At 44.7% G+C, this 22,522-nt stretch overlaps 1 long non-coding RNA gene across 1 annotated transcript in view; it reads left to right on the forward strand.

Annotated features, from left to right (window-relative positions):
* Positions 1-22,522, forward strand: part of LOC134909018 (uncharacterized) — a 185,323-nt gene that overhangs the window by 69,098 nt on the left and 93,703 nt on the right. The window lies entirely within an intron of this gene.

Consider the following 22,522-nt stretch of genomic DNA (forward strand, 5'->3'; position numbering starts at 1 on the left):
TGAGACTGTTAGTATAAGGGGATGAGAAAAAAGTTATGAGTGCGCTGTCAACGGCAGCCTTTATAGGGGGGGTCAGCCCCTGTAATAGATAAAGCAAAATGATAAAAGGTATACTGGCGCCGGCTGTAAAACCAATAAGGGACGGTAATAAATTTAAATAAAAAATTAGAACAATTTATTAAACATACATTCCTCCTGAGGAAACTGGCAGCCATCAGACCAGCGAAAAGCGTTGAGCCAAGGATCATTGACCACCAGCACTGCATCCACTTGTGTCACCTCTGGTACCAATTGGACTCTTTGCCTCATTTGGACACTACAAACAATCTACCATTGGAACCCGAAACCACCCCCATGCTGCTACTTGGATCCTCTTCTGCGAACTGAGATCCTTTGGGGACTGCATCTATAAGGACTGGGTAAATAATAACATCCAAATGAACCAAAGGTTATTGAGGAATGAGCCCTAACCGGAAGCTGCACACGGCACACTATATGAGTGAGATCTAAGTGGTCTAAATCCTAAATTCTCTGTCAAAATTTGAGACTAGATTGAGAACTGTGATAGTTCTCAAGATATACTTTTTAATTCTATTTTTAATGTATGTTTAATAAATTGTTCTAATTTTTTATTTAAATTTGTTACCGTCGTTTATTGGTTTTACAGCCGGCGCCAGTATACCTTTTACCATTTTAGTATAAGGGGATGACACTGATTTGCAAATAAAAGTGTTAGCACATTGGTAGTTATTCTCTAAGCTCACTTCTGCTCACTACAAGGTCAAAAAGGAAATAAAAAAATAGCATTGTCTAAATCTTTCATTACAGCTCCTGCCAGGCTTATTGGTAAGACAGTTCAATATAATTCCTTATTTCATCCATACATTATCTTTTTTTCTCTATAATATTAATATCAGTGCAATATATTAGCTATTAAATTGGTATTCATCGTATAAACGTTTGTAACCATAAACATACACTATTTATTAATAAATGTTACTATATGTTTTGTACAGAGAATCATAAATAAATGAACTGATAAAAAAACTACACAAATATAATAATCAAAATATACTGGCCCCTTCTGTGGTTTCCAGTTACAGATGTATTGCAGCAGGAATTTTGGCAGAACCTCAAATGTCAAACTCTGAAAAATACTTTACAAGGTTACAGTCATGTAAAACGCAATTTAATATGCCGACGTTATATAAATATACAGAATATTATTAATAAATGTAATTGTGGCACTTGTATTGTGATTGCCTATTTTCATCTGCACAACTGTGACTAATGCAATTCTACTAGAGGCATTACAAATGTGTTTGCCATGAATTTAAGAAATTGTTTAAGTTTCCACTTCAAATGAAAATTAATTTCAATTCTGTTTTAGCTCTTACACATTATGAAACTTATTCTGTGAGGGTTGTTGTACAATACAGACCCTACAATATTATACTTCAGTGTTTTTATACTTGCTGCGCACCATTCCCAGTATTATTTTTATCATGTGGTTTCTGCATTGGGTTTCCCTATTTATAGTCATGCATTCCAAAATAAATAAATTCTCCAATTAAGAAGGACTATTAAATGTACTGTGACAGAAGACACCATTTATTTATTGTGTACATGACTCATTTAAATAATTGGAAGCAGACGCAGCCCAACCCCATGAGAGGTTAAAGGGACACTTTTACCTCCCGCATTCTGTATCGTTTTATGATAGAAATTAAGCATGGATTTCTTATTTTACAATGTTCTATGTCATATAGTGGCGCCCACACAGTAAATGCAGTGTTATTTTAAACATGGATATCATGCCACCAACGAAACTCATTAGAAAGGAGAAACAGCCTCAGACCATGCTAACGAGTGACACTAAATTAGTGTTAAACCTACCGAAACATCACGCCATTCTCATTAATTGACATAAGGCATAGGATGCAATTAAAAATGATTGTTCTGCATCACATTGATAGGAAAATACATTATTTATGTTGAAAGCAGAATCTTTCCATTCTGTTATTTCCGTCCTCCTTGTGTACATTCGGAAAGGCAAGATTTAACTACCTGCCACAAGCAAAGCAAAAAGAAAATGAACAGTGACAAAGCCATACATCTGTTTTTTTATGTCATTTTTCATCACGTTCATTTAAGTATTCAATTATTTTGATTTTAAAAGACTGGAGAAACAAAAAATGCAAAGGTAGCAAATAGCTTTTAGGTTTCATGTATTAGTTCTCTTCCAGTACTTTCAATTAAAAATAAATCCAATAAAAATGACCATGTAAAAATCATTTACTGTCCATCTTTTAAAAAACGTTTTTAGATTTAGTTTCTCCATTTATATTAATACCGAAACATTATTAAATTGGACATGCATAGAAAAACAAATATTGCTTATCTGCCTTATCTACCTTAATTCCAGTTGATATTGATTCCTGTTAACAGATGCACGTTTTCTTCCTAATACTCCTAGTTACCAGGAGTAACTGTGGATTGAGATCAGGAAAATGTAATGAAGACCTTTTATTTTGTACATGCTTTTAAGAATTCACATTAAAATAAGTTAAAGAGTTTGACTGATACGTTAGACAACAGAACCATGGAACTACTATCTGGAATAGGGTGGCCAATTCCGGGCCATTTTTTCAATCCCGGGAATCGGGATTGAAAAATGATCAATCCCGGAATTGGTTCTTTTTCAATGTCTGCCCCCATGCAACCCCCCTCCCCCCGCCCCCTCTCAGCCACAAAACTTATAGTCATCTGAATGGTCCTCCTGCTAGAAGGAGTGGAGGTGCTGGACAGTGCAGGCACTGAGGTTCGAGCGGCAGGCGGCTGGCTGCGCAGCGCGACCTCTGACTTCACGTCATGCTGCACAGTGCGCACAGCCGGGGGCAGGGGGAGGTGAGCAGGGGGAGCCGGGCAGTGTCTGATCCTCCTGAGGATGCTCAACTCTGCCCGGCATTGAAAAAACAAAGCGGTTTCCTAATCCTGAAATCCCTGGGATTGGAAGCCCCAATCCCAGGATTTAATCCTGGCCAATTTTTGGCCAAAATCCTGGGATTCCACATATCCCGATCCCGGGATTGGCCATCCTAATCTGGTATGCATGGTATGTAGTAATATGGTAGGTGCATGATAAGAGGGAGTTTCTGCAGGCTATATGAATTTACTCTAATTAATGTTCCCTACTGTGCTGAACTGTGAGCATTAATTATGTGGTGTTTACTGTATCTCCCAATTATTGGTTCTCCTCTGATCTGACAAAAAGTTAAGATTTTGAATAGATGGTAGAAATATAAACTTTTAGAAAATGTAGTTTCTATTTTTGTTTTTTTACTTATAAAGGCAATTACTGACTTACACAATATTAAATAATACATTGCCACTTTAGGAACTATGGTAATGTCACAAGAAGTCCAGGAACTAGGAATGACATATGGATTCCACTCAAATCCCAGACGTCTGTATCCACTCAAATCCTGGTCTGTACAATCATTCTAATCTACACTATGGGGGTAATTCAGATTTGATCGCTGCTGTACGTTTTTGCACAGCTGGCGATCAGATCCTAATTGTGCATGCGTATACACCGCAATGCGCACGCTCGTCGGACAAAAACAACAGGCATTGCCGGTCAGCAACGGGATGGTGCGAAAAAATCTGATCGCATAGGCATTCGCAAGGCGATTGACAGGAAGAGGCCGTTCGTGGGTGGCAACTAAGCGTTTACAGGGAGTGTCCAGAAAAAAGCAGGCATTACCAAGCATTTTCAAGGAGGGTGTGCTCCTGCTCCGATAAGCCTGTTCTCATCGCACTGGAGGAGTAAGTCCTGGGCTGCGAACAAACTGCGCAAAGTGGATTTTTGCAGCTCAGCTACACATGGGATCGCACACTTGCACGAGCGAATCAACACTCCCCCTGGGGGCGGCGACTATCTGATCATATGACAGCAAAATTAGCAGCCCAGCAATCAGATCTGAATTACCCCCTATTTTCCCTCATAAAGTTCTAGTAGGAGATGCAATATAGCATTGTATCAGATTAGTGGCCACTTATAGTTACCAAACGGTTGCGCTTTTCTTTATATATGACACAGGAGTCTATTTGCTAAGCCTTGGACAGTGATAAAGTGGATGGAGATAAAGTACCAGCCAATCAGCTTCTAACTCATGTCACAGGCTTGGTTTGAAAAATGACAGCTAGGAGCTGATTGGCTGGTACGTTATCTCCATTCAAGGCAGTACGGGCACGCAGGACTTCTGGAGGGCACTGCCGCCGTGGCAAGATCTGCTACTGGTGGTGCTGTCCAGTGCTGTGCGGTGCTTGATGACGGCATTGCGCACCACACGGCATTGTGGGACCGGCACATAGACGCTAGGGGTCATAATTGACCTCTAGTGTCTATGCTGTGCTATGGGAGAGACGTCATGATGTCTCTCCCATAGATCCAAGGAGCGGCGCCGGTGGCCGGAGATGGAGGACAGCAGTGTTCAGGAAGCAGCAGCAGGGATTGTGACTATTTTTTTATTTTATTTTTTGGGGTGATCGGCGCTACTGGGGGCACAGTAATGGGGGCACAGCACAGTATTGGGGGCACAGTACAGGGGGCACAGCATTGGTTGCACAGTATGGGGGGCACAACGGATGAGGGCACAGCTACAGGGGGAATAACTGACCACGCCCCTTCTCCGAAGCCACGTCCCTATTTTTCATCCTGTTCGCCACAAGGCCTAGATCCGGCCCTGATTCAAGGCTTAGTAAATAGACCAAACAGTCCTGCTCTTCAAATGCTATCACTCACGACCGCTGGTGCTCACCTAATCTATTGCAGTCATCTCCCGAGTGGAAGCAAGCAGTTTGGCATCGTGATATGGAGAGTTTGGTCAGCTGATAGTTTAAGAGATTTGGCTTGGATTGCCGCAAAATCTTTTAAACCACCAGCTGACCAAATTCACCATAACACGATGCCAAACAGCTGTGCGAAAATATGCAAATGTCAAGGCTATTGGTATTTGTATTGAGACGCCCACTGGAGGCATCTGAGACCCACCGCTTGTGTACAAAGATGCAGACATTAGATGCTCATCAGTTGATAATCGACCTTTTGATTAACACTGTGGTAAGACTCATTTTAACTACATACAGGGTTGCAGTCGCAAGATTGGACACGCCATAAAAATGGTCGTGGTACACCAGCATTTGAGTACAGGTTCTCATGTAACTACTTAGCAGGTAAATATGTTGGAGAAATAAGTCCCTCCACTTAGGTTTGGAGAGAACTGATGCTGCACAGTGTTTGCCAAAACATAGAACAATGGGTGAGCAGATCCCCTCCTATACATAGAGGTAGATGGATAGCACCAGGGGTATCTGCTGTTGGACTAAAACCAGGAGTGAAACTGTTAATACAGCGCAGGATCACATGCCCTAGAGGAAGGACCAATGAGGAGATATAATTCTGAAATCTAAAATCAGTATAAGAAATTTCGACAGGGTGGATACACAGTGAACAATAGGTGAGTGATCCAGTGCAATGCAAGGGATCAGAATAGAAATAGGAAATCCTGTATGGTACACCTGCCCCTCGGTACCCAGATGCACTTGCAGCACAATAAAACAAGAATGGGTGTGTGCTCTCGCTGAAGAACCCAAGGAGAAGATGGTATCTGAGTGTGTATGCTGCGCTGCTGCAGAAGATTAGCCAGAGGAGTTCTCCAGTGCACTGTGGGAACTCCGTATGACACAGCCAAGATGTACGTTTCACCATTTCTCAATAGGTGATCATTCTCTCCTTACTTATTTTTGCTGCTTTAGCATACCATGTATCAGGCGGATTGGGATGGAAAACCAGTCCGGGAAATTTATGGAAGCAGCCCTAATGGAGGTGTGATCTGATGAGTGGGGCAGATGTATTAACCTGGAGAAGTGATAAAGCAGTGATAAATGCAAGGTGATAATGCACCAGCCAGTCAGCTCCTTACTGACATTTTTCAAATTCTTAATGATTGGCTGGTGCTTTATCACCTTGTGCTTATCACTGGTTTATCACTTCTTTATCCCTTCTCCAGGTTATTACATCTGCCCCAGTGTACCATGTAGCCATGGCTGCATCACTGGATGGCAGAGTTGCTGTACAGCAGAGATGGAATAACAGAATGAATGGGGACAATGCAGTGTACTGAGGGCCTAATTCAGACCTGATCGCTGGGCAGGGATTTTTGCTGTCCTGCGATCAGATAGTCACCGCCGACAGTGGGAGGGTATTTGAGCTGTGCATGTGTGCGAACGCATGTGTAGCAGAGGTGCACAAACTGATTTTGTGCAGTCTCTGCACAACCCAGGACTTACTCAGCCTCTGCGATCACTTTAGCCTGTCCGGGACCGTATTTGACGTCAGACACCCTCCCTGAAAACGCTTGCACATGCCTGCGTTTTTCCAGACACTCCAAGAAAACGGTCCATTGCAACCCACAAATGCCCTCTACCTGTCAATCTCCTTGCAATCGCCCATGCGATCGCTTTTTTCGCACCATCCCGTCACTATGCACCGATGCCCAGTGCAGTCGTCTGACTCGCCTGTGTTATGATTCCAGCACTCTGGTCAGAGGAGATCTTATGGCAAGGACCGGAACACCACGAACACCACTGGATATAAAACGGTGATCAGTCAGGACTCCAGGGACGAGATGGTAACTCCCGAGTACAGGACTTCTGAGGACTGGAATGACCGGATACAGCAGGACTGGAAACAGACTCTCAGCAAACAAAGGCAGCATGCAGGAAGCTATTACCGGCGTCTGTGAGAAGCCCTGGGAGTGTACTTAACAGGGAGTCCTCCAATCAGCTGTTTAGAGGCTGATTGGACTAAATGCCGTGCAGCTGCCTTGCTGCACGGCCAGAGAACAGGTGAACGCATTAAATCCTAAAACCCAGCAACGGGGAACGCGGTCCACCAGTGGCGTCCCCGTTGCTAGGGTCCGTGCGGCTTCAGCGCGCCCGGCGTCTAGCGTTGCTAGGGAGCCGGCGGCTGTACGTGCACGGCGTCCCTAGTTGCTAGGCGCCGGGTCGCGCGGACAAGCGGACCCTGGCGCCTAACAGTACCCCCCCCTTGAGGAGGGGTCAAGGAACCCCTAAAGCCAGGTTTCCGAGGAAATTCCCGAAAAAATGCCCTCTTGAGCCTCGGGGCATGAAGATCCTTATCCAGGACCCAAGACCTTTCCTCCGGACCATAGCCTTTCCAGTGAACCAGAAAATAAAGCCGGCCCCGGGACAATTTGGAATCGAGAACCTTCTCCACCAAGAACTCTTGTTGTCCCTGTACATCCACCGGAGATCTACCCTGAGAGATCCTCCGAGGAAATTTACTGGAAGAAACGTATTGTTTCAACAGGGAACAATGAAACGTATTTCCAATCCTGAGAGATCTTGGTAAACGTAACCGAAAGGCAACTGGGTTGACTCTTTTAATAATAAGAAATGGCCCAATAAATTTGGGTCCCAATCTAGCCGAGGATTGTCGAAGCCTGATGTTACGAGTCGACAACCATACCCTATCTCCCACCTTAAAAGTGCAAGGACGTCGGAGCCTGTCAGAAAATTTCTTCTCTCGAAAGGCCGCTTTTCTGAGAGCAAGGTGCACTTTTTTCCAAATGGCTCTGAGATGGGAGGTTAAGGTTAGCGAGGAGACTGAGGAATGATGAAAAAAAGAATTAGCTCTGGGGTGAAAACCAAAAACTGAAAAGAATGGAGACTCTTTAGTGGAGGAATGACAAGAATTATTGTAAGCAAACTCCGCCAACGGAAGAAACTCGGACCAATCATTCTGGAGTTTGGCAGGAATACAAGCGCAAATACTGTTTCAATGATTGGTTAACTCGCTCGGTTTGCCCGTTGGATTGTGGGTGGTAACCGGATGTTAACGACAATTTAATCTTTAATGAGGCACAAAAACATTTCCAGAATTGTGCGATGAATTGTGGACCCCGATCAGAAACAATATCAGTAGGCAACCCATGAAGTCTGAAAACATGGCGGAGAAACAAAACTGCCAACCCTTGGGCAGAAGGCAATCGGGGGAGAGCAATAAAATGAGCCATCTTGCTAAAACAGTCCACTACCACCCATATGACTCGGAATCCGGCTGAAAGGGGAAGGTCAACCACAAAATCCATGGAAATATGGGACCATGGCCTGAGAGGAACATTTAAGGGCATAAGTTGCCCGATAGGCAAGGAACGGGGAACCTTATGCTGTGCACAAACCTGACATGAATAAACAAACTCCCTAACGTCTTTAGAAAGACCAGGCCACCATCCTGAGCGAGAGATTAACTCCAAAGTCTTAGAGATTCCCGGATGCCCGGAAACTTTGTTATCATGGAATTCCGTTAAAACAGTAGCTCTCAAAAACTCAGGGACGTAAAGACGACCAGCAGGAGTATTTCCAGGAGCTTGGTGTTGAAGCTGTTTTAACTGGGTAAATAAATCTTGTGTGAGGCCTGCCCAGATGACCGAAGATGGAAGTATGGGAGTAACAGGACTGTTATTGTGAACCGGAAGAAAGCTGCGTGACAGGGCATCAGCCTTAGTATTCTTGGAACCAGGCCTGAAAGTGATTATAAATTTGAAACGAGTAAAAAATAAAGCCCAACGTGCCTGCCGGGCATTAAGCCGTTTAGCCGATTCGATGTATTGCAGGTTTTTATGATCAGTCAATACTGAAATAGTATGTTTTGCTCCCTCCAGCCAATGCCTCCACTCCTCGAAAGCCCACTTTACCGCCAGTAACTCCCGATTACCAACGTCATAGTTGGATTCAGCGGAGGAGAATTTCCTGGACATAAAGGCACAAGGATGTAACTCCAGAGACTCCGGATCCTTTTGAGAAAGGATAGCCCCCACTCCAACCTCCGAGGCATCAACCTCCACAACAAAGGGCAATTCCGGATTGGGATGTCTGAGGACTGGAGCCGAGACAAAGGCTTGTTTCAAGGCCTGGAAGGACAACTCAGCTTCACGCGACCAGTTGGTAGGATCCGCTCCTTTCTTTGTCAGAGCTACAATGGGAGCCACCAGGTCAGAAAAAGAATGAATGAACCTCCTATAATGATTCGCAAACCCTAAAAAGCGCTGAATTGCTTTTAAATTGGTGGGTTGCGCCCAACTAAGGATGGCCTGGAGCTTCTTTGGTTCCATGGAAAATCCCCGAGGGGAAATAATGTACCCTAAAAAAGATACTTCCGTGACATGAAACTCACACTTCTCCAGCTTGGCATATAAATGATTCTCGCGTAACTTTTGAAGAACCAGACGCACCTGGGTAACATGTTGTTCCATTGATTCAGAATAAATCAGGATGTCGTCTAAGTAAACGACCACGAATTTCCCTAGGAAGTCACGGAGCACATCGTTAATGAGGTCTTGAAAAACTGCTGGAGCATTAGACAAGCCGAACGGCATCACCAGGTACTCGTAGTGACCCGACTGAGTACTGAAGGCCGTTTTCCACTCATCTCCAGATTTAATTCGGATGAGGTTGTACGCTCCTCTAAGGTCAATTTTAGAAAAAATCACAACAGAACGTAACTGATCAAAGAGTACAGAAATCAACGGCAAAGGATAGATGTTTTTAACTGAGATCTTATTCAGGGCTCTAAAATCAATGCAAGGTCTAAGCGAGCCATCCTTTTTCTCCACAAAGAAGAAGCCTGCACTTAAAGGAGATTTTGATGGTCTAATAAATCCTTTCTCAAGGCTCTCCTTTACATAATCATTCATAGCCGCAGTTTCTGGCCCGGATAATGCATATAATCTTCCCTTTGGCAATGCGGCACCAGGAATTAACTCAATAGCACAATCATAAGGCCGATGGGGAGGCAGAATGTCCGCATTGCCTTTGGAGAAAACATCAGCAAACTCCTGGTATTCCACCGAAATGGGTTCTGGAATGATAGCTGCTACTCTGACTGGAAACGTGATACATTCCTTATCATAAAAAGTACCCCATTGTGAAATCTCCCCCGACCGCCAATCAATGGTGGGATTATGAAAGGCCAGCCAAGGGTGACCCAGAACAACTGGAACTGCTGGGCAATGTGTAAGAAAGAACTCGATTTTCTCGGAATGTAGAGCTCCTACTGTAAGTAGTACAGGGGGTGTACGGAGAGAAATAATCCCATTAGACAGCGGACTCCCATCTAAGCCATGCATGGTGACACACCTACCCAAAGGTAACTGAGGAATGCCTAAGGCCTTAGCCCAAGTTAAATCCATAAAGTTTCCTGCAGCTCCACTGTCAACAAAAGCCGAAACCGAAGAACTGAGGCTGCCAAAGGAAACTTTAACTGGGACTAAAAGGGAGTTATTCGAGGAGATAAGCTGCAGACCTAGGTGAACCCCCTCACAATTCACCTGGTCAAAGCGTTTCCCGACTTGTTCGGACAATTACGAGCAAAATGTCCCTTACCCCCACAGTACAGACAAAGACCAGAATTTTGCCTTCTGGCTCTTTCTTCAGGAGACAGCCGGGAGAGACCCATCTGCATGGGCTCCTCTACGTCTTCAGGAATGGAATATACACACGGAGTTGACCTTACAGGTGCTCCTTTTTCAGCCCTCCGCTCTCTGAGACGACGATCAATCTTAATAGAAAGCTCCATGAGTTTATCGAGAGTCTCAGGAGCGGGGTACTGAAGGAGACTGTCTTTTAGAGACTCTGATAAGCCGAGGTGAAACTGACTGCGCAGGGCTGGGTCATTCCAGCCACAGTCGTTCGACCAACGGCGAAACTCCGTACAATAAACCTCCGCAGGATTTCTACCCTGTCTGAGAGCGCGCAACTGACTTTCAGCGGACGCCTCTCTATCAGGGTCATCATACAAGAGCCCTAAAGACTCAAAAAAAGCGTCAACTGACAACAATGCCGGATCCTCTGCTCTTAAACCAAATGCCCAGGTCTGAGGATCCCCCTGGAGCAAAGAAATAATAATCCCGACCCGCTGAGATTCAGTACCCGAGGAAGTCGGTCTTAAACGAAAATAAAGTTTACAGGATTCTTTAAAATTAAAAAACTCTTTTCTATCACCAGAAAAACGGTCAGGCAAATGCATCTTTGGTTCAGGGACTACCCTTGGGGAAGCTCGCAAAAGATCTTCCTGCGACTTCACCCGAAGAGAAAGATCCTGAACCATCTAAGTTCTTGAATCTGGCTGACTAAGAGCTGACCAGGATTTGGCCCTAAACCTGTTGGATTCATGAGGCCGATAAACTCTCACAAAACTGAATGGGAAAAAATTAAACCCCGTTTAATTTTAAGTTTTGGTATGGCCGGTAATAATGTTATGATTCCAGCACTCTGGTCAGAGGAGATCTTATGGCAAGGACCGGAGCACTGGAACGGAATGCTGGGGAAGGGAGCAGGACAGGAAAATAGCCCCTGGCGCCCTAACTCTGTTGTCTCACCCGTGTTGTCAGAAATCCCCTGCGAGACTATGGTTTCTTGAGCCCTTGGCAGCCGCGTTTGAAGGGCGGATTATGTCTGCCCAACTTCGATGCCCCCCGGTCTTAATGAGAGACAAAGGGAAACCCGAGACAGGGTGATAACAAGAGGCCCTCTAACTAAACAACCAGGCCAGGGGCTAAGCAAACTCAAAACTATAATATGTGCGGAAAAACCGCCAAGGAAAAGGACAACCAAAATATCCACTTGTCCAATTCTCCTACCCGGCACCGCCGAGTACCAGAGAGGACTTGTGGAAGCGGAACCCTCCGCAAATGCTCCAAACACAAAATATAAAAGGTAAAGTGGCTGAGCCGCAACACACGGCAGAGCCGCAACTCATGAACACCACTGGCTATAAAACGGTGATCAGTCAGGACTCCAGGGACGAGATGGTAACTCCCGAGTACAGGACTTCTGAGGACTGGAATGACCGGATACAGCAGGACTGGAAACAGACTCTCAGCAAACAAAGGCAGCATGCAGGAAGCTATTACCGGCGTCTGTGAGAAGCCCTGGGAGTGTACTTAACAGGGAGTCCTCCAATCAGCTGTTTAGAGGCTGATTGGACTAAATGCCGTGCAGCTGCCTTGCTGCACGGCCAGAGAACAGGTGAACGCATTAAATCCTAAAACCCAGCAACGGGGAACGCGGTCCGCCAGTGGCGTCCCCGTTGCTAGGGTCCGTGCGGCTTCAGCGCGCCCGGCGTCTAGCGTTGCTAGGGAGCCGGCGGCTGTACGTGCACGGCGTCCCTAGTTGCTAGGCGCCGGGTCGCGCGGACAAGCGGACCCCGGCGCCTAACAGCCTGCGCATTGTGGTGCATATACATGCGCAGTTCTGTCCTGATCGCAGGCTGTGAGAAAACGCAGCCTAGTGATCAGGTCTGAATTACCCCCTGAGTGCGGTGGGCTGCCTGTCATGTGGGGGCTGGGGCCACATGACAAAACACAAAACAGGCCCCACAGACAGAGCGGCCTACCATGATTCTTCATGGTGAGCCCTATGGCCAATCCGCCCCTCAGAGCTCGATTAAGGGGGTCACAGGGGTACATTACCCTGGGCCCCCCTTCTACTAGGGGCCCCACAGTTCAGTGTGCAGCTGCACTGCAAAGTGCACCGCGAGCTGCATAAATTCCAAAGAAAGAAGAGGGACAGGGCAGAGGAGTGGAATCCGTGCCGGGGGCCGTGGCTGCACGGCACTGCTTTCTTCATACCTCCCAACTTTTTTGAAGTGGAAAGAGGGACCTTTGGTGTGGCTTAGCCGCGCTCCACTGGAAAAGGGTGCGTGCTCTCGAGAAAAGGGGCATGGCTACGCAATAGTGCCACGATCGCTGGCCACGCCCCTGGTTTTCGTCACTGAGGGGGCATGCCCAGTGCTCTGTGAGCTGCTGGCATGCCCCCTCTTCCTCTGTCTCCACTAGTTGGGAGGTATGCTTTCAGTTTCACTGCAGGCAGCATGTGAGAGGAGGGAGGAGAGAAGGCAGTAGGAGCAGAAATAGACAGTGTGCCCACAGCCCACCCAGTGTGTGATAGTGTAAGGTAAGAGCAGGGCTGTTTCTAGCCAATTTGGCTCCCAGTGCGAGATTTAAAAATGCGCCCCCCCATGACATAAAAAAAAAAAGCGCACTCCACCTAGATAAAAAATACCGGGGAGCCGGACGCCGGCAACTCATACTACACCCCTTTGAGATAGAGGTACCGTGCTATCCCACATACTCAGTGTTGTAAGTGATTTCATTTCTGCATTACTGCCTAGCTCAGTGGTTTCCAAACTTTTTTGAATCACGGCACCCTAGAATATCAGAATTTTTTTCACGACACCCCTAGGCCAAAAATTTTTTATTAAGAAATTTAGAAAGAAATATTACATTAAGTAGATTGCATTTATATGTCATCCTTAGGCTCAATTGTGTGGCGAGGGACAAGATTTGCTTCTGTTTGGACACATATTTTATGACTGGCAGCCACCAGCACTGGTTTTGCCTATTATATTGACCATGAATAATTTGAATTGGTCCTGGACCACCAACCCAGTGCACCCCTGCAAGTGTCCCGAGGCACCCCAGGGAGCCACGGCACACAGTTTGGGAACCTCTGGCCTAGCTACTGTATAATATATCTACACCGTTACAATGCTGCACTGATTATTTTCTATCAATTGACTTTATTTCATATGGTGTTTACCGACAATTGACTATGGGTATGGGTCGTTGGTCGACTCAACTTAGGTCAAGTCATTAGGTCGACCACCGACGGTCGACATTAGCATTAGGTCGAGAGGTAAAAAGGTCGACATTAGGTTTTGCACTGTTTTTGGTGTTGTCTTTGTAAAGTGACGGGGAACCCCAATTAGTACACCATGTCCCCTCGCATAGCTCGCGCTTCGGGCAAGATTACCATTCCAATTGTAGTCCACGTGGATTGTCAAGTATGGAAAACTCAAAAAAAATGGGAAAAAGTGAAAAACTCATGTCGACCTTTTGACCTGTCGACCTAGAACATGTCGACCTAATGACCATGTTGACCTATTGACCCTATTGACCTAATGTATGTTGACCTTCAGTGGTCGACTTAATGACCGTATTCCTTGACTATAAAGGGAAATCTTTCTCAGACTTATACTCCTTAGGAACTTCTATACTACTTGACCTATGACCTATGATTTACTTATGACGGTATTATTGTGAGAAGGGTTTTATATCATTTTTTCTCTCCATTTACATATTGGTCGACCTTGAGGTTTTTGCCTTCATTATTCTGGTCTCTGTCTATGTACCAGAGAATTGTATTGTCATTTTTTTGTTTTGTGTAATGCTGTATTGTTTGACCACCATGATCTTATTCTAACATATACTATTCAAAGTTCAGTTTTATATATCAGTAGGTTGAGTGTCCCCCAAAAAGAGAGTACTTTCTGTTGTTTTGTTGCTACACTATATATGACTCTCATGGGTGCACACAGTGACATTCTTTATACCAAGCTCAGGGGAGAGGTAGTCAATTAACCGCCTCACGGGATCCCGTCGGTCAATATACTGATGCCGGAATCCCAACAACAGCTGCAAAACCAGTGGTCGGGGAATAGAACCCTGTAGCGACCGAAAGTCACCACCAAGCCCGAATCATGGTGAGCGGACACGCTGCATCGGTCATCTGACCGCCGGGATCTCATACTGATCCTGTTTAAGGTTCTACATTACTCTGATTGCAGAATTAATTAGATCCCATACTTTATTATTTATTTATTTTTCAAATTATTTTTTATTGAATTTAAAGTTGTGGGATAGGGAAAGAGTACAGAAATAAAAAAGGGAACATACAGTATAGAAGGGAAAATAGACCATAGCGGTACAGCTATACAATTATATGAACATCAAGCAATCAGTGAATAAACACACCATAAATAGTAGTGCTCTAAAAATTAGTAATACGGGATAGAATAAGCAACAATACATGAAAAGTGAGACGTCTGTAAAGCCTGGAAACAGAAAACATAAAGCCTAACACAGAGCAAGATGAATCATGCCTACAACTGATCCCAATAGCTCAAACACATAGACTCAATATATTGGGAAGAAAAAATGCGAGGAGACTCAACCACCACATACTATTTCAGCTATTCCAAAATATATATTCGATAAGCTTCTCAAAAGAGGAAGTAAAGGTAGCTTATCTTGGTGGTACTCTCTCCTAATCACTCCTACTACATTTACAAAGGTACCCTCTATACTAAAGGAAGCAGACCTATCATGTTCCATTTCGGAAGAAGACTTGCAATTAATCTTCAGAACATGTTTTAACCTTTCTAGGTGAAGACCACCCCTGAACAACCAGTGTCTTAGCTGTAAATATTTGTAGAATTCTTTGGAAGATAGAGAATATTTCCTTCAATCTGAGTGAATGAGAGAAGAGTACAGGAAGACGTAAGCATGCCTAACGTGGTTGCCCCATTATTCGACCAGGAGAAAAGGGAGAGGTTCGGAGTAAGTAGTGCTAGACTGCCTAGTGAGAGATGGGAGATAGGGAAAGGAAATTCTACAGTAACATGTGGTTAACACCAAATTTGACTGGGTCAAGGAATGTACATTTATAGACGGGGGAAGCCATAAGCAGACTGTCAAAGGAAATGGGGAGGTCATATCTCGCTCCAATATGACCCACGTTTTAGGGTTTACTGAATCAAACCAAGCTCCAATTTGAGAGATTAAAGAAGCCAATTGATACTTGTGTAGGTCTGGGTAAGCCAGCCCCCATCTGATTTGGGGTAAGACAATAGTTTTCTTGCTAATCTAGGTTTTTTGCTTTTCCAAACATATTTAATAAAAGCAGAATGAAATTTATTCAATAAATGAGAATGGACTAATAGAGGGATAGTCCTAAATAAATATAATATTTTAGGAAGTAATACCATTTTTAACGCCGCAATTCTGCCCATCCAGGAAACATTTTGCATCATCCAATCAGACGTGAATAATGAAATTTAATTTAGAAGGGGATATAGTTAGCCTGAATTAAACCATCAGTGCTTGGTGTTAACTGAATTCCCAAGTATTTGAGAATTCTATCCTGCCAGGCATAATGATATTCTGATTGCAAAGATCGCAAGGGGTCGGGAGATAAGTTGACTGGTTGTGCTTCAGTTTTTGAACGGTTTAATTTATAATAGTATACTTTAGAATACCAGTTAAGGACTGAATGTAGGTGCGGTAAGGATGATTGTGGCTTGGTTAGGGTCAACAATACATCGTCCACGAACAAACAAATTTTATATGCAGTGCCATGAAAGATAGGTCCTTGTAGAGCTGTTCTAGATCTAATCATCTCTGCTAAGGGTTCTTTAGCCAAAGCGAATACTAGAGGGAAAAGGGGGCATCCTTGTCATGTACCATTTCTAATCGTAAATTAATGAGAAAGCAAACCATTGACAAACATCCTCGCTGAAGGAGCAGAATACAATGCTGAAATTGAAGATAGGGCTCTACCATTAATTCCAAAGTTCCGCAGGACTGCAATGGAGTCTGTCGAATGCCTTCTCTGCGTCTAATGACAGCAATAATATGAATTCACCAGTAGCGGAGAAGGCATCCACAATATCAATAATCCGCCTAGTATTGTCCAAGGATTGGCGACCCTGAACAAATCCCACCTGGTCCTGGTGGATTGGGGAGGGGAGGCAGTAGCGGATCTTGCCACGGGCAAGCAGGACTTTTGCCCGGGGCACCGCCTTCCGGAGGGCGCTGGCGCCATCCGAAGGGCGCCGCACCGTGGCAAGATCCGCCACTGCTGCCCGCTGTGTCCCCCGTCCGCCTCCGCTGCCCGCTGCCCGCTGCCGTCCGCCTCCTGTGAAGGGAACTAGACGCTATGCGTCTAGTTTCTCTTCGTGGAGAGTAACTTTGCTGAGCGGTGCGCGATGACGTCATCGCGCACCGCACAGCAAAGGTCCTCTCCACGAAGGGAACTAGACGCATAGTGTCTAGTTTCCCATCGCGGAGAGGACCTTTTGCTGTGCGGTGCGCGATGACATCATCGCGCACCGCTCAGCATTCAAGCTGCGCTAGCAATGTACAGGGGGCGTAACTGACCACGCCCCTTGTATTAGGTCACGCCCCTTTCCTGCCCGGGACACAGAGCGCCCTTGAACCGGCCCTGAGGGGAGGATAGGATTAAGTCTATTTGAGATAAGCTTTGCATGTATTTTCACATCAGTATTTAGCAAGGCAATCGGGCGGTAATTCAGTAATTGTGAAGGATCTTTACCTGGTTTAGGGAAAGCAACTATTCTCATCTCCAACATTTTCTTTGGAAAATGGCCTCCTAATGAAGCTCCATTAAATACTTGAAGTAAGATAGGGGATAGGATACCTTTAAAAGTTTTATAGAATGTATTAGTGTATCCATCAGGACCAGGGGCCTTATCAGAGGGGAGGGAATCAATGACAGTTCTATCTCTTTTGTAGACCAATGCCTATTTCCCTATAGATTGTAAGCTTGCGAGCAGGGACATCCAACCTCTGTGTCTGTCTGTTTTCCCCAGTTTTGTTCTATTACTGTTGTTCTAATTGTAAAGCGCAACAGACTATGCTACGCTATATAAGAAACTGTTGTTAATAATAATAATAGACCATGGGCATTCCAGATCGTTGAGTGTAGCTGCATCAATAGAGGGGAGCGTTACCTCCTTCAGGAACTTGTCAATTTCTACGTCAGAAGGTTGTGGAACTGATGGGTCATTAGCTAAATTATATAAATTGGAGTAATAAAGTGCAAAGGCCTCAGCAATATCTGAGGGGGTCTGAGACTTTAGAACCCTGCAAGTTGGTGACTACTCTAATTCGTTCCTTAGCCCTTTTGCCCCTGAGTTTCCTAACGAGAAGCCTTCCCGCCCTGTCTCCTTGAGTATTACATTTCTGTTTTAGCTTAAATAGAGATTTATGAACCTCCCTTAAAGCTAAAATGTTCCACTCTTCCGTTAGCTGAAAAAGTTCACAATAAGGTTTGAGAGTAGTGGGGGAAGATTTATGATTCGCCTCCAGAACTTTCAATCTGGATTCAATGTCAGCCTGGCGGGACATCTTAATCTTACGCTTTCGGGCTGCCGCTTGTATAGCAGAACCCCGATTCACAGCCTTTAATGTACACCAAAAATTAAAGAGAGAAGTATCATCAGGTTTGTTGTTGTCTAAAAAAATTGCGAGAGTCAGAAATGGTTTGCTTTGCCTTGTCATAAAAAAGCAAATGATCATTTAGATGCCATGGACTGGGAAGGGTTGTAGTTGACCTGATAGCCCATTGCAAACTTAAAGCTGCATGATCCGACCAGGTCACTTGGAGGATAGAAGCCCGTCCTACTTGTTGTAAGGTCCACTTATTAGAAATGGTCAAGTCGATACGGAAATAGGAGCCATGGACATGGGAAAAAAATTATATTACCGTTCCATGGGGTTTCTGGCTCTCCAGACATTGTAAAGATCATATTCACTCAATAAGCATCGCAACACAGCAGTATTGGGTCTAAGACCATATTGAAGTCTCCCACTATCAAAAGGTGTCCTTTACTACAGGAATGAAGAACAGAGCACAGTTACCTAGCAAAAGTGGTTTATTTAGTGTTTGGGGCATAAGCTACCATGATCGTTACTGCTCTGTCTTCGAGTTTACCAACAAGAATCAAATAGCGGCCATCTTGGTCATTTATCTGCTTGTCTAAAACAAAGGAACATGAATTTGAGAAGAGGATGGCTACCCCAGCTTTTTTAGATGGACCATTCGACATGTAACAGTGAGGATATTTGATATTTGAAAACTGAGGGGGAGATGACTGCATGAAATGCGTTTCCTGTAGGGCGACAATATATGCTTTATTTTTCGAAAGGAGTGGCGAAGAGCTACCTTTCTCTTGTTAGGAGAATTCAAACCGTTTACATTCAGAGATAGTACATTAACCATAATTGAAAGAGGTTGGTAAGATAAGACCCAGGCTGAACAGGCATCCTGTCTTCAATATAGCATGTAGAGCAAACAGTCGTAGCACTGTAAAAATAAAGAACAGAAAAACAGTACCCGTATACGTAAACTCAGATAAGAACAGGGACAAATGAAAAGAGCAAATAATTAAGAAAAGATAAAATAAAGATACAAAGGGACAAAAAAAGCACCACAGAGGTACTACGGGGACCTACCTGTGAGGCGGCACATTGGGGTGTGTGAAGGGAGCTACTTTACTCCATCACTCCATGCGGAACTGAGATTTAAAAAAAAACACATATAACCGAATAACAGCAACCAGAATTATCCTGGTACATATATTGTGTGGCGTGAGACTCAGCCAACATTACCAAAACATTAGCATAAATACCAAAATAGGATGCCAGCAAATGACACCAGAACTTTATACGGTGTTAGAAAAGATAACCAGTGGGGATTATACCAATGCACGAGGCAAGAAAATGGCTGAATGGGATTGTGAAACCCCAATAAACAAGTATGCAAAATACAACAATAAAGAAGAAGGAGACATAACTATGGGGGTAATTCTGAGTTGATCGCAGCAGCAAGTTTGTTAGCAATTGGGCAAAACCATGTGCACTGCAGGGGATGCAAATATAACATTTGCAGAGAGAATTAGAATTGGGTGGGTAATTTTGTTTCTGTGCAGGGTAAATACTGGCTGCTTTATTTTTACACTGCAATTTAGATTTCAGTTTGAATACACCCCACCTACATCTAACTCTCTCTGCCCATGTTATATCTGCCCCTCCTGCAGTGCACATGGTTTTGCCCAACTGCTAACAAATTTTCTGCTGCGATCAACTCAGAATTAGGCCCTATAAACCATTAGCAGGAGCATCCTGCAAAGGACCAGTCTTGAGCAAGTCGGGGGCCGCTCGGTACCTTAGACGAAATTACCTCTTGGTTCCAGGAAGACAGGATACGGGAGCCCTCGGCTGGAGTAGATGCCACATGTGTAGAGCCATTCCTTCATATCAGCAACTTTGTGGGAAACCCCATCGATAGGGAATATCAGTGTTGCGCAAAGCCTTGGTGACTGGCTGAAAAGATCTACGGAGGGCTAGGGTAGCCGCCGAGAGGTCTCCAAATACTTGGAGATCCCCGAGTACAGAATTGGATAAGTCTGATGGTTGAGCCACCCGAAGAATTGCCTCCTTAACGTTAAAATAATGGAGTCGTATTAGAGTGTCTCTGGGGACCCCTGGAGGGGCATTCCGTGCTTTAGGCAAATGTGAATATTATCTAAGAGGAATTAATTGATTGAGGTTGTTGGAAGGAGTTTCAAGAACAGATCGGTCACAAATTCACAAAGTTCTGAGGTCGACACGGATTCTGGGATTCTGCGGATTTTAATGTTATTCCGTCGTGACCTGTCCTCCAGGTCACCAACTTTACTTCGTAACGCCGTTACTTCCGTTTGGAGATCTTCGTGGAGAGTTATCAGGACATTGGGAAATTTGACCACTTCCTCCATTTTATTTTCAACATGATCTGTACGTTGACCAATGGTATCAACTGGCTGTTGACAAGATTGTAGGGTGGCTTTGAAGTCCGTGGAGATGTACGCTTTAAAGGTAGCCAGTAGCTGTTTCATGGTTCCCAAAGTTAATGCAGCATCATCATCCGAGCCATTAGCTGCCATAGTAGGTGCCGTAGTGGGTTCAAAAGGCGGACTATGTGCTGAAAGCTGTTTGAGGCCTTTGTCCTGTATAGAACTTCTTTTGGTTCCTTGTGTAGAGGAGGAAGATTTAAAGAAGCTTACTGGGGGCACCCTAGTCGAGTCTTTCTGATGTTTATGAGGCATTGAAATGATGAAAAGTACCATATATCCCAGGAGAAGTTATATCAGAAGCAGTTCCGAGAGTCAAATAGTGTGGCACAATGAAAACATGTTGAAGCGATGGAGGAAAGTAAAAAGGTGAATTCAGGGTGGAAGCATCTCCCGTGTCCCCCTGGACAGGAGAATTCCAAACACTGTAGAGGGGTAGCTGAAAATAATAGGCACAAATAGAGCAATCATGCCTGCACAGGTCGCCTTAAATGACGTATAGTAAACCTCCTGCTACTAGAAGTCTGTAGAATAGAGCAGAATGTCTCGTGGAGAGAAAAAGAAGAAAATAGCAACTACAGGGGCTGAAACACTCACCCTGTCAGTGCAGGTGGAGAGAAAGAGCAGGCTGTGAATGGAATTAGGCAGCTGGTGGCGCATATGGTGTACTGTCCCTCTCCAGTATGGCAGCTCAGCCCTTGTAATATAACAAAGCCTGGGATCCGCAGCTCCAGCCCTTATACAGGACTCATGCAGCACTCAGCAGCTTCAGAAGGGTGACCGGCTCCGCTCCCCTGTAGTAGTTCGGGTCGGTTCAAGAGCACAGGTCCTAGGCGCAGTAACCATCACTCCGGGCCCCATGTCTGTGCTCTTTTGAAGACTTGAAATATCCAGGTGTAGATTCCTCAGAGTTTCTGTGAGAGGATTAAACTTTAACATTAACTTTAAGCTCCCCTGTGCCGTGAGCCCTGCTTTCCAGGGCTGTGTCAGTGAGGAGCAGGGGAAGTGAACTTCCTGCTCTCCTGCAACCGAGATGCTCATCGCACACAGGTCTCAGCACGGAGCTTCCAGCAAGCTGGCCAGAGAACAGAGCAGTGTCCCAGGCAGGCAGAGAGTGCCAGTAGCGGGCAGGTCACTGACCATGAGGAGGCTTCCAGTTAATGCGGGTGGCAAGTTGCGGCTCGGTGCCGCACTTCCGGTGCGGCTCAGCAGGACTTCACAATCAAGGTCCCGGCTTGGAGATGGTGGGGAGGCTGCAATCTGCAGGGATGGAGAGGACGTTTCCACAGTGCATCCCCACAAACACCAGGCAGTAGGCTACGGGAGGGGTAAGTGAACAGGGACCCTAGGCCCCTCTGCGCAAAGAATGTTAGCTCTTATGATACTGAGAAAGACAGGAGCTCTTTCCCTACACAATCACCTTGGTCACCAGCCAAGCCACATCCCTCCCATAATTTAGTGTTTATACTAGTGCTTAGGATCTTCTCTCCTCCTCCTCCTCCTCTGCTTTGGTTATTACATAACAAGAATGTGACTGGATAACCTGGGATATGTTCAACTGAAGGTGTCCATACACGAGGTCTTCTTCTGTGAGCTGTAGTAGCCAAAATATTAGGCAGACCAATGGGACCATAGCCTATGCTTAGGAAATGTTAACGGCTTAATTATCTCAAGGACTAAATTCTTATTGAATAATCTGTTATTCCAGTACCTTTAATTCTTCATTTGCTAAAGTACTCCTTTTTTTTGGTAATACCCTGTAGATGGTAACAAACCAAGAACAAAAAATTCAATTAGTGTATGCTACCTTATCTATTAATTCATTTTTTTTTAAATTCTTTATTTTGTATGGTGAAACAAACTGGAAAAACAATACAACGAGGAGAAGGACAGAAGGTTATAGAACCACTGTGCAATATAAACCATATTATTTTTAGAGAAGAAAAACAACAACAATCGGAA

This window comes from Pseudophryne corroboree, chromosome 4 (genome assembly GCF_028390025.1).
Source record: "Pseudophryne corroboree isolate aPseCor3 chromosome 4, aPseCor3.hap2, whole genome shotgun sequence".
NCBI lineage: Eukaryota > Metazoa > Chordata > Amphibia > Anura > Myobatrachidae > Pseudophryne > Pseudophryne corroboree.